Source organism: Numenius arquata, chromosome 3 (genome assembly GCF_964106895.1).
Source record: "Numenius arquata chromosome 3, bNumArq3.hap1.1, whole genome shotgun sequence".
Taxonomy (NCBI): Eukaryota; Metazoa; Chordata; class Aves; order Charadriiformes; family Scolopacidae; genus Numenius; species Numenius arquata.
Window position 1 is genome coordinate 18318199 of NC_133578.1, and position 11147 is coordinate 18329345.

Consider the following 11147-nt stretch of genomic DNA (forward strand, 5'->3'; position numbering starts at 1 on the left):
GGGCGGCACCGGCGCTCAGGGGCGGGCCGCCCCGCCCGAAACCGTTCCGTGCGTTTGCATAAATTTGCGTACATTGCGCATATATGCATGCATTTGCATAAATGGGGCTGTGCTGCCCCGCAGCTGGCTAGGTGCTTTGGTGGGGTCACCGAGGAGCGGCATCCCCTGGCACCCTGCCAGGGAAAACGGAAAACCCAGGCGTCCCCTCGAGGGGAAGGCAGGGGAGCATAAGAGTTGGTCTTGCTACGCTTGCCGGTCTTGGCTGAGGGGCAGAGACAGCACCTTCCTGTTGGGTGTCCTGCTGATGTGAGGTGCTATCCAGACATTAATCAGGACAGACTTCGGGAGCCGAGGAAGGAAAGTCAGCAGAGAAACTGGCTCAGGTCTTCCCTCCTGGTGGGTGGAGGTGCTGATGTGATCCCTGGGCGAGCACGGAGCTGGGTCTCTGCCAGGCATCCAAGGCCCCCGATGAACACCTGGGAGAATTTCTGAAGAAAATACAGGCAGAGGAAACACTTCAGAGACAAGCACAAGGTTTCCCGGCCTCTTTGGAGATCAGAGAGGAAAGAGCTGGAAAACTGTCTTTTGCTGCAAGCCCTTCAAGGAGACAGGTATGCTCTGGGGCTGCATCTGAAAGCCCTGCCTGCCAATGGGCTCCTCCTTCTGCAGCCTGGCTCTGTTTTACCCTTGTGGTTTTGGTCTGTTTTCACAAAGCTTTATGAAATGGTGGGTGAGGGGATGGAGAGAGCTTGGAGCACCTCAAAAGGGGTCTCTTTGCAGAGACTTCACTGATGTCTGGCTTTGCTACAATGAATGACGTGTCCATCCTGTCCTTCCCTCTCCAAAATGCTCACAGCATCCACTGCCACGCAGAACCATCCTGCCTCTGCCCGCGCCCTCCGACTTAATGAGTTTTCACTGAAAGGCGCTGTCATCTCTCAGCTCACTATGAAAGTTGAAAGCTGGACCTAAATTATCCACCCACAATGGCCTTTCTTTGTGCCTGAGTCACCTGGAAAGTGTCACCTTCACCGATGAAGATGTGTAAAGTGACTGAAGGCAGCGGCACTGCTGTGAAGCCTGTGCTGGTGTCTAAGCAACACATTTGGAGACCTGCAGAAATGGCTGAGCCAAATGATCAGCTTAATCAAGCTTGTGCGAAAAAGTTTTTTTCCACAGAGGTGCCTCAGGTTGTGATTGATGCTGAACCTGGACAGGATGCTGTGGTGACTAGATAACTCTGGAAATGCCTAAAATCCTCCCTGTGGTATAAATGTCCTGTGAGTGACCTCAGAGATCACTAGATAACACGGACCATGCTGATGCAGACAGTCCATGAGAGTGAGAGAGTAATTGGTAGCACTGAGGCATCAAAATTTGAGCCCTAGAAGTTAATTGGTGTGAAAAGGACTGATAGGATCCTCTTTCCCCGTGAAAATCTTTGTCAAGGTGCTCACTGAAATGCATGTTGGGTGTCAAGGCGTCACTTCTGACTGGGTGTCTCCTAGCACCCTCCTTAATTCCACAGTGCCAATTAATTTGGGGGTGTTTACAGCATGAGTGCTTTGCAGCAGTGATTGGCAGCACAAACATCGGAGCTCGGCAGTGAGCAGTATTTCAGAAGGCTTGCGTGGTTCACCCAACTTGGGAAGATTTGTATGACAATCTGGTGGCACCTCGGGGTGTAAAATGATGTGATACTCCTCCAAGAGAAGCCTGGATCTGTTTATATATCATTCTGGTAGAGAGCTGAGGGTGAAATCTCCCTGATTCATCACTGCTGCAAATGCACGCTCGCAGTGAAAGTAACAATTCAGATGCTGTTATGTTGAAGGAGCAGGGCAGCAATGACAGACATGAGAGCCCCGCGAGTCATTTCGGAGCTGTACCTCTGATCCGAAAAGCCCAAACAGATGTCTAAGCTTTTTTTGAAAATGCCTAAGAGCAGCTGGCTAAATCCAGGGAGCACCAATGGGCTGCGTCTTGTCGGTGGGTAACTGCTCAGCAGCCTGCCAGATGCCCGGCAGCCTGCAGCAGCCTGCAAGCACACAGTGGGGGGTGAGCTCGCCATGGATGGAAGAAGATTCATCCCGAGGCGACCCCTCTCTCAGAGGTGTTACCACATGCCTACGAAGACCCTGCAAATGTTTTCAGACCGCATCAGAAATCACTCGGTTGCAAGAATTGCTCGGGAGATGTTTTCACCATCTCTCGGAACAAAGTTGGACCCTGCACCGGCACCCAGAGAGGTAGAAAAAGAAAGCATGGCAAATTTTAGGCTAGTGAGTCAGAATTCAACCATATCTCGATGGGAGAATAGGAAAAACAGATTGAAGACTGCCCAGGGGTAGACCCCCTGCTTGCTGCTGCCCACGGAGTCCAGGAGATCAGCCAGCTCTCAGACACCCTTATGTGAGGAGGGGAGGAAACACAACGTATTGCAGGTGTGCAATACCTCCATCAAGGGCAGGCCCTTGCACTAAAAAGTTCTTCATTACAGCTATTATGACAGTTTGGGGTTGATTTTTTTTTTTTAGTGTCCGATACATTTCTCACCAGAGGAGAGGTGTTACTGCTCGTACAGGAATGGCCCCCAGCAGAGCTTGCAGTTCCCTAAACAAAGCCTCTTAAATAGTTGTCTTCCAGAAGTGTTACAGTCTGCCACACCTAAAGCAAGCAGAGCTGAAACTGGCGAGGAGATGACCCGTTCAGAGTTCAGGCTGGCACATCCCATCCACACCCCAGTCACCCCCTCTTTTCACTGTGGAAAGCCCAAACTGTTGTTCCCGCTTCTCAGAGCTCAGCTCCACCCAGGCTGTTCCAGGCAGAGCAGACAGTGTCACTGGGCCTTTTGGGGACGCAGCGGTCTTTGGAAGGTAGAAGAGGCCACAGCCATGCTGTGGGTTTGGGGAGGAAGCCTGGTGCCCTCCACTTTAAGCCTAGCTTGGGGGGGTACACAAGGCAAGCACCAGATGATGAGGGGAGCTGCAGGAACAGGGCTCCTCTCCCCATCTCTAACCTCAGCTGGGAGCTTCCCAAAGAGGTTGCATCCGTGCCTGCCCTGCTTACCCCTCACTCCATCCTTGCACAGTCCCTCTGTCCCTATTCCTCTTAGCTGTGTGGTTCAGTGGGGAGATGGAGGGGCCGGGATATGCCTCCGTCCCATCAGTGCCCCATGCCGTTTTCTCTCCAGCAGTGGCTGCACTGGATGATACGGCAGCACCCTGAGCCCAGGAGCAAGCAGGCAGGAAGGAGCTCCTTCAGCTCACATGGCTCCCAGAGCCCCATATGGCCAAGCGCTGCCTCCTGCTTGCCCAAGAGCTCGGGCAACAAACCCAGCTGCTGGGCTGGTAAGCCCAGAGATCCAGTGATGCTCTGCTGTGGGATGAGTCGTGATGACAAGCTTCTCAAAGCAGACACACAGCTCAGCGCCAGCACAGGGTGGACACATTGACTGGGTGAAACTAATGAGTCCGTTCAAAGCAGGGGCCTTTCCTGCATCTTGTAGGTGTTGTGAGTTCAAGGGAGTCCCATGTGTTGATGACTGCTTCAGCAGTGTCCCAGCGAGCCATTGTGCAGGGTCCCTAAAGCACAGCTTGGTCCTAGTGACGGCCCAGCATCGCACATCTGACTGCTTCTGCAATTCTAGTATGACAGGACATTTGGGACATACTTTGCCACCCTGAAATGTTCTAGCATGGCATGGAGATGGGCAGGAAATGCTCCCTTTGCTGTTCCTTAAGATATGCATGCCTTGTTAAGGTCAGAAAGGGCCCTCTGAGCACCTCGTCCTTCATCTGGAGTAGATGGAGATGATCCAGAGATGAGAAACAAGGGTGACTGGAAGGCCAGACATCATGGCTGCAATGAAAGGTTGAAAGAATGGGGACTATCTAGAAGACCAAGCAGAGACTCAATAAAGGTCTTAAAATATATTTAAGGCAGATGCAGATAGGTCTTCCGCATGTTCAGGGCAAGAAGATGCGTGTGTAAGGCTTGCTAGCAGTAAGGATAGGGAAGCGCGGTTGTTTCAGGGTCAAGGGATCTTCTTCAGTGGAAGTCTTTAATAACCCAAATGTGGCATTTACTGATGGGATGCAGAGCACAGTAGCGATCTAACAGAAGTTCTCGCTGCTGGAGCTGAGCAACAGCAGCGTAATTGCTGGTTCAGATAAAACAAAGTCAATTGTGCAACGCCTGCTGCATCGCCCGGAGCGTGTTCCACGTTACAGGAACAATAAAGCTAATTCCAGCTCTCGCTACAGTCCTAAGCTCTGAATCACTGGGCAGTGGCAAGAGCAGGGAGGCACTCCCAGGGACGCAGACAGCCCCGCACGCATGCCGAGACCCAACCTGCAAGGCTAAAAGGCACCGGCGGACGAGTTGGGACTAGCTCTTTTTCAGGCGCAGCAGCCCTGGGTGAGCAGCCTGCCTGGCTCCGTGTCAGCTTCCCTGGCTGCCAGTGTCACCCGCCTCTCTTCACGGCCTGGGAAAGGCAGCTACACACCCACGGGAGCAAAATAAAACCGCAGCTGGCTAATTGCAGTGACTTCATGTCAGGGTTCTGAGCATGCCTGGTGTGAACAAGCCGCCTCCAGGCAGGTGATGGAGGGGCTGAGCCTGCTGAGGTGTCCCCATGCTCCCAGGGGATGCTGGTGTGCCACACTGATGGGATGTGTGGAGGGGCCAGCTCTGCTTTACCTCTTCTCCAGCAGCTCTCGGAGCTGGTGGTGGCACAAGAATAGCTGGAAACAGAAGTGCAATGAATTCTCCATGGCTGGGTGATGATAGAAGCTCCCGGAGGGTCATGGCTTACCCCATCAGGCCGGAGGGTCTCTACATGCCCCAGGCAGGACCATAGGCACGCTGATGAATCAGTCTCCATCCCCGGCCCTTTAGGCCTTCCTGTCTTACAAGTTCTCAGGAATTGCAACAAGGCTGTGGTCAGCTCTGTTGCAATGCTGCGGAGCGTGCTTGTGTGAGCTGGCAGCAGCGATGGGGCAAGAGACAGCGATGGCTTCCACCGCTGCCAGGAGCGCACATCCTGCCTGCTGGAGGGTGGCTGAGCCCCCAGCCTCCAGGCAGGAGAGGGGACACAGCAGATCACGCAGATGCACCCAATCCTTCTATTTGAGGTAGATATCTACCTTTATTGAGGTAGATAAACTCCTTCTAGCTAGGCAAGTCCATTGTGTTGGAATAGGTCCAGAGGAGGGCCAGGAAGATGACCAGAGGACTGTAGCACCTCTGCTATGAAGACAGACTGAGAGAGTTGGGGTTGTTCAGCCTGGAGAAGAGAAGGCTCCAGGGAGACCTTATAGCAGCCTTCCTGTACCTAAAGGGGGCTACAGGAGAGATGGGGAGGGACTCTTTATCAGGGAATGTAGTGATAGGACGAGGGGTAACAGTTTTAAACTGAAAGACGAGAGATTTAGATTAGATATTAGGAAGAAATTCTTTACTGTGAGGGTGGTGAAACACTGGAACAGGTTGCCCAGAGAAGTTGTGGATGCCCCATCCCTAGAAGTGTTCAAGGCCGGAATAGATGGGGCTTTGAGCAGCCTGGTCTCGTGGCAGGTGTCCCTGCCCATGGCAGGGGGGGGTGGAACTCGATGGCCTTTAAGGCCCCTTCCAACCCAGCCTGTTCTATGGTTCTATGATCCCCTGTGAATGCAAGCAATTCCTGGTGCAGGAGCATCTCACCAACAGCTCTTCTCTGTCCTGGTCTTTGGGGAGCTGTTGAGCCTCTGATGGCTGGACAGATGTGTGCAAGGGGGGTTTTTGCACGTGGAAGTGGGTTGTATATCACGCAAACAGCTTGCCAGCCAGAGGGCACGATGAGAGCAGAGCTGGACCTGAAGAAACTAGCTCAGAGTCTCGGGGATTGCCATAGAGTCGTTAAATGTGGAAAGGAGGTGCTGGCGGCTGGCCAAATGCTAGTGGATGTCAGAGGGAAACGGTTAACGAGATAAAAGATGCATTTAATAACCAACCCAGCCGGGCAATGGCTCCCAGGGTGCTCCTGCCGGGAGCTGTTTGTGTGGGGAGAGAGCACAGTCTGGGAAAGCAGGGCTGGGCTCCCTGCAGGGAGTGTGTGCAGGGCTGTCCTCTCCATTCCTCCCAGAGCCCCAGGCACCCTGAGCCAGGGGCATCAGGTAGCTGGGCTGAGAGCGTGCATTGCACGGCCATCCTGATGATGCCTGGCTCAAACACATCCCTGAGAGCTTCCCAGCAGAGTTAACTCAGAGGACAAGGGGCTGGGCATGTAAAACAACAGCTATTCTGCAGGATGTCCCCACTGTAGGGACTTGGGAGCCTCAGGTTGCTGAGTTCCCATGCCTAATGGGGCCCTCCTCATTAGGACGAGGCATCCCTGGGTGCCCTGTGCACACCACGGCTGCTGTGCCCTTCCCTGGGATGGCATGGCTCTCATGCTGCCATTTAATAGCCGTGCATCAGACACAGCTGGCAAGAGCTGGGTACCAAGGGCTCCTGCATGTGATGGGGGACCCTCAGCATCCTGCCCAGGCTTTGATTAACCATGGAAAACCCACCTCACCAAACAACTTCAATTCAAGATGGCAGGTCTGCCCAGGGGAAAGGCAGAGATGGGTTCCCTGGGGAGGGAGCAGCAGTGCCGGTGTGAGGCAGCCTGGTGTACCCCAGTGCTGGTTGGTGATGGTGGATCATCAGGAAAGGGCTGCTGGGTTTCTGCAGGGATCCCTGCCAGGCACCACCACCTCCAGCGCTTTAGTCAATGGTCTTGAAATGAACCCCAGATTACCGCTGATAGAAGTTTGAGGGTGGCAAGAGGGTGTGAAGAGTCATAAGTGACAAGACTGCCCCTTCCTCCAAATTCCCAAATGAATTACTTTGCATTTCACTGTATCAAAGCAAATTTTGCTGCATTAAAGCAAATTTTGTTGCAATGTGGCCTTTTAATCAGGCAATTCTACAAAATCCCTAGTAGTCAATCGTCCCCTTCACTAGCTGCTACCCCACCAAGCTTAGCCTTATCCCAAATTTTTCTTAGTAAACATTGCTTACGACTGTGGGCCTTGCACCTGGGGACCCCCACTACACAGGCCCTCAGCAGTTTAGCTCCTGGCTAACGAGCGCACCTTTGTTAGTGTTACATCTGGCGTGTCCTTAGCAATGCAGGAATATAAGCAGGCTGACTTGGCATGCTGAGATAAATATTCTGGGACAACACAAAAAGTAGACCTGGAAAGACCTTCGGCAGCAGTCCTGAGCCTCCTTCTTTCGGGGACATAGAAAACAGATTATTCCATCCCTCTTTGCAGCAATATCATGATTTAAATGAATGCTGTTTTCATTATCTCCTGCCGGCTACCAAGTAAGGATTTCATGCCAGTGGTGTTGATCTGTATCAGTCAGACATGGAATCGTGCTGAGAGGTGATGACAAGTTTGCATAGCAATACCTGCCTCCCCTGAGATGAGGCTGATCAGTACTAAATGCACTTTTCAGTCTTTCATTTTCAACTGACAGAATCAAAATTAATTCTCCTGTTATTTTTTTTTCTGGTACTATCAGTAATCTAGAGTTTTCTGGGTCAACCGGTTTATTTTCTTAACGACTGGAGTGATTTCTGTCCTTCAGTCCTCTGGAATTACCCCAGTTTTTCTGCTCTGTTAAAAATTACCATCAGCCGCTCAATAAGACCCTCAGTTAGGTCCATTAATACTCTCAGTGTGGGCCTGATGAATTGGAAATGTCAATTTTAGCAGGTGATGCTTTACATGCTGGTTTGTTACAGATGGCATCCAAGTGACAGCATCTCCTTCTCCGTTGCATCCACAGAGTTTCACTGGTATTTAGGCACCGATGGCTATGGAAAACAGCAGAAGGCTTCTTACCGGCATCCTTTTGTGCTTTTTCCTGTTTTCTTCTAATGCAAATGCATTTGCCCCATCTCCTTTTTTATTCCACCCTCATTTTTTCACCCTTGAGCCATGCCTAGCAAGAAGGCAATGGGCCAAGGTTGGGGATGTAGCTGGAAGGCATGGTGGGGACCAGACAGCCAGTGACCCCAGTCCTACCAGGCATGGCAGAAAATCCTGGCCAAGCCAGTTGGACATGAGCATCTTGGTGCTTGGGAGTGCGTGGGCATGAGCGTGTTGGTGTGGGTGGATGAAATCAGGTTTTGCTTAGCGATAAAACCCCTTCCCGGTCCTGTGTCTGCTGCAGCTTCTGCTCCCCTCCACGGCTGATGGGCTCCCCAGCATTTGGAGGGAGGGTGTAGAATCAGTCTTTTCATCACCCCTGAATCTCCCTTCCCTTGGAGTCAGATCCTGCAGCCCCCAGCCTCACCCGCGGGTGGCTGTGGGATGCTGCTCCCGAGCATCACGGGGTTATCCAGGCTCTGCAGCCCTCCCTGTTCCCTACTGCATGCCGGGGATGGGGTGAAGCCCCTCACCATCATGAAGCTCAGCTGCTGCCTGGGCCCGTATGTGTGCTCGTCGTGGCTAACCTGCTTAATCATGGGCTTCTGCCACCTCCGCCAGCCTCTGGCTCTGTTGATTTAAAATCTGCAAGCACCTCGGTTTTGCCTGGGTTTTGGCTGGGGCAGCAGCCCCGGCGTCAGCCTGGGATGCACAGCCTGTATCTATCACGTCCCTAAATCCGGCCCGAAGACATCACCCTGCTTGAACCAAAGTCACCCTGACTTTGCTCTTTCTCACTTCTCTCTCCCGCTACGCTGACTTCTGCTAAAAGCAGCTGGATGACTTTGCCTCCCTGGATACTCCCCAGCTCCTAGGAGGTGCAATTCTAGAAAAGCCAGCTGGGATGAGAACAGAGCGGATCAGGAAAGAGATGGGCAAGTGGCTGAGAAAGGGGCCATCGAGGCAAACATGAGGAGAGCATCAAAAACACGAGGGTGTGGAGAAATTGGCTGTTTGGGGAAGCTGGGGGAGCTGGGCAGGGATGTTTGGATGAGACAGCAGGACTGGGGCTAAAAGAATGAATGTGGATTTTTAAAATTTATGCCCCTTCCAAGGGATGTCCCTAGCTGCCACCAGCCCTCTGCAATTGGGGCTCCCCACCCCAGCACAGCCTTTCCAGGGATGAGCAAACCCACTGCTCCCGCTGACCCCTTTTCTGGGGGCTGCACTGACCCAGTGGCGGTGCCCAGAGATGGGGGCTATCGATATGGCAGCTGCTGTTGTCACTCCTGGGAGCAGGCAGGCAGAGGAAGGTGGCATGGAAACGGCCCCCTCGCTCTGCTCAACCACTTCCCACCCCATCCCACTGGCTCCAGTTCCTGCTCCCTCCCTGCTGCATCTCCACACGGCTGCTCCGGAGTGGAGACATTCCCTAGGAGAGTGGGGAGAAGGGGAGGGGAGGTGGCTGGGTGTGACGAGGGGAGCAGTGGACACACAGCTCCCCGAGCACATCACTCCACAGCCCAAAAATCGTCAAGAATACAATTTTGCAGCATGTAATCGCCAGTTTTGAGGAGGCTGTGAAAGGGTTTGAGTTCTCCTGAGGAAATCAAAAGCTGAAATGTTGCGCAGCGCTGAAAAAAATACTTCTCTTAATATGTGGTTTGCATAATAATACAGCACGAGTTTATGATGCAATTCAGTTGGCTTCCTAAGAGATGGGGTAACCAGGGTAAAAAAAAAAAAAATGGTCTTTTGGGGTCCTGCTTTGCGCACCCAAAAGCTCTTTTCTCAGAAAACCTCAAGAGTATTTAATGAGCATTTTTGTGACTCTGGAAAGCTAAAAACAGGGTTGCAACACAGCGGTCCCCAGAATTTGTAAAGAAATAAGGGTCTTCTTGAGACACACTCAAGATGCCTGTGCTGGGTTCAAAGCTGGTGTGAGCCCAGCTGGTGGGTAGGTGCACCAGGACTTTGGGCAGACCCAGGAGGAAAGGGCAGGGAAGGGAGGACAGGGTGCTGTCACTGAAGGTGTGTCCCATGCGAGGCACCAGCTGGTGACGGGCTGCCTCTCTTCGGCTGCTGCGAGGTGGCTGGCTTTGCTCATTTGAGACGGGAAGGGACTGTGGCAGCCCTGGGGCGAGGTGTGGTTGGCACAGCATCCTCTCTCTCCTACCAGCGCAGTGGTGGGCTGCTGCCCAGCACCGCTTGGCCTCCCCTACAGACATTAGGGAGCTGTAAGTCCTCACTGCATATCCTGGTCTCATGGATGAGGGACACACGTGCCATGAAGGCAGCAGCGATGTGTTCACCTGGCTTCAGAGTCCCCGCCAGCATGTGGGTGCCTCTCCTTTCCCCATCATGGATGCCTCCCCGTCTGGTGGGCACAGAGTGAGCTGAGACCTGGCAGCTCTGGGCCCTCCTTGTCCCCACATCAGCTGCAAATAAAGAGGGAAAGGAATGGAGGTGCCAAGACACGGCTAGGGCCTGGTGACATCTTCCCAGCTTCCCAGCCAGCAGGATGGGGTCCCTGTGAGGCAGCCTGTGGCTCCATCTAGCGCCCATGCCAGCCCGGCCCGGTCCAGCTCTGCACCCATTGCTGGGCAGATGGGCCAAATCAGAGCCCCTGGCAGCCAGCGAGGGCAACCGGGCCAGAAGCAGCCACCCCAGGGAGCCTGCTGCCGGCTCCCGGGCTGGCAGCTACAGGAGGGCAGTGCTGCACTGGCAGCCAGGGAAGAAAAACCACCCAGCAACAGGGAATACTCCAAGCAGTCGGTCAAGGAAATCATCAAGTGCTGTCTGGCAGCAGGGGACGGGTCTCCCACCCCTCAGAGAGGAGATGCTCCTTGGCACAGGAGATGCCACTTCGCCCATCCCAGTGCTCATCCAGGCTGACTGCTGAGGAGGGCTCTTGGTGGGGATGGATGGCTGTCCTGAAACCAGTCCCTGTGGAGCGCTGGGAGTGGCCTGTCTCAATGCCCGGTTCTCCCCAGCCTGCCCGGAAAATCGGCACTGGGAAAGTTTGCCATGCTTCCCAGCTAGGGATTTACAGGAGGTGAGGAGGAGATCCCAGCTGCAGTGCAGGAGTTGGGGGGAGGTCCAAAAAGGCTCTGGCTCCCTCCTCCCTCCCCCTGCTATCCAGACAGCAAAAGGGAACAGTACCATCTCTATGACCAGCACAGGTTCACGGGTGCAGGTGAGTGGCATTGAGTCTGCCCACGACCCCGAGGGCGGGTGACA